This window comes from Bos mutus, chromosome 4 (assembly GCF_027580195.1).
Source record: "Bos mutus isolate GX-2022 chromosome 4, NWIPB_WYAK_1.1, whole genome shotgun sequence".
Classification (NCBI taxonomy): Eukaryota; Metazoa; Chordata; class Mammalia; order Artiodactyla; family Bovidae; genus Bos; species Bos mutus.
Genome location: NC_091620.1, coordinates 50,061,520 through 50,063,577, shown reverse-complemented (window position 1 = coordinate 50,063,577; position 2,058 = coordinate 50,061,520).

Sequence of the window (2,058 nt, the reverse complement as noted above, 5' to 3'; positions counted from 1 at the left end):
TTACTAGCCAGAGACCTCTTTCCTTTATGGGCTGTGGTCTCTGAGTGTGCTGAGCCCTCTTTGGAGAGCACAGTGAAAAACTCCTCTGAGTGTCACTGCCTCTGTTATTGATGCTGATGGCAGAGCCTTCTAATTCTAACCCCTGCTGAGTCTTTAGAAACCTAGTAGATTGTTAACATGGTTAGCAGGAGTTCATGAACTCTACTCTATATAAATGCAAAATCCTGAGAACTTTGATATGGAATTGGAATTAAAGCAGTTGCATTTGTATTTCTTAAAGTATTTTAATAGTTTATATTTTAAAAGGACAAATTTATAGAAGCTTGCTGGGTTTTAATCTTATAATTTCTACCATATAAATATTACATTTTCAAACATGAATGCCTAGAGAATTGTTATAAAGCTCATTTTTGGGCAATGTGCTTATAACCCGCCTAAAGTCATTTAAAAGCAAATAGCAAATGTTTTTCTATATGCTAATGGAGCAATTTAGAAATATTTCTTTATTTACATAAAGGAAATGCACAGTAGCGGGGCAGTGAACATCAGTCATTTGGAAATGGTTAGAACCTATATTCTTTAAAGGATATGTATTTAATGCTCACATAAAATTAAGGAAATATCTAAAGGAACAACCATCACATTGGATTTACAGTTAAAATACCCAGTTGTATGTTTTGTAGTTGTAAATCAAATGTACTTTTCCACAAGGTATTTGAATCCAGAAGCTCAAAACATTTCCTGGTCACCACTCTAACTTTTCTGTGCTTGTCGGAAATGAACTCAGCTAAGTAAAGAAAGGAGAGAAAGGGAGGCACAGGTAGACAGAGACACACACACACACTGGAGAAAGGAAACCTAAAGTGAATGAGAAGCTCAGTTTTTGTTTTTTTGTGTAAATTTCTTACCAACCAGATAGCATTTGTCCGCAGATTCATTTGTTCTTCGTTTGTTCAGCTGCTTTGTAAGTATCTACTAAAAATATAGAGCACTGTGGCAAGGTTTTCTGTTTATTCCTCAATGTTAGAAGCAAGGAATAAGGTCTTTTTCTATGTGGGAAAAGTACAATGAATTATCAAAGGGGCGCTCATCTGTCCCTCTCTCCCCTGCTTTTTCCCTGTCTCTACTACCCTCTCTCAGTCCCTCTTTTAAGCTGAAGGAAACATTCTGAACTCATTCCAGCTGTGGGCTGATACATAGGGCAAGACTACATGGCCCAAAGAGCTCTCTCTGGGAAAGGGTAGCTCTTCCTGGAGGGTCCTAAGGTTCTTTCTTTGTGTGCAAAGCTGATTCTCTTGACATCCATTAGCATTTGTTAAATGTTTAGTGAACAGCTGGGGACACCAAAAGAAATGAGAGCTCATGCCTGTTTTATTGGAGCTTGCAATCTTGGTCTCATTTGTCCGGGTAAACAAATATATAAACCGATACTTCCAGTATATCTGGAAAGTGCCCAGATAAAGGACCTGCAGGATCCCACAGTAAGTAAGGTACTGTGCAGTGAGGGAAAGCTTATAGAAGAGTGACATTCGAGCTTAATCTTAAAGCATGTGGAGGCAGGGAAAAGCATTTCATACAGAAGGAACAGAATATGCAAAGGCAAAAAATCAAGGATCATGTGTTTGGGGATTGGTAGGCAGCTTGGTGTGGCTGAATTGTAGGGCTTGAAATAAGAGTTGTGGGATGTAGTAGTGGGGGGAATTACAAGAGATGGATATGTTAAAGATGACTGAGGCAAGGTTACGCATCTTGTTTGGATTTGGGTTTTTATTTTGGGAGGCAGAGAGGAGCTATCAGAGGTTATTAAGGTTATTAAAAGAGAAAGTATCAGATTTATGTTTTAGAGAAATCACTTTGGTACAAAGTTTGTCCAGAAAAAATACCGGAAAGAGAGAAGTCAGGAGTCTAGGTGGGAGATGAAGAGAGATTTATCTAAGACAGTGACAGGATTAGAAGAAGACTATAGATGTGAGAGAGCTTCAGAAAGTAGAATCACTAGCACTTGGTAATAGACTGGATTTGGGAGTTGAAGTAGAAGGATAATAAAAAATTAGTTCA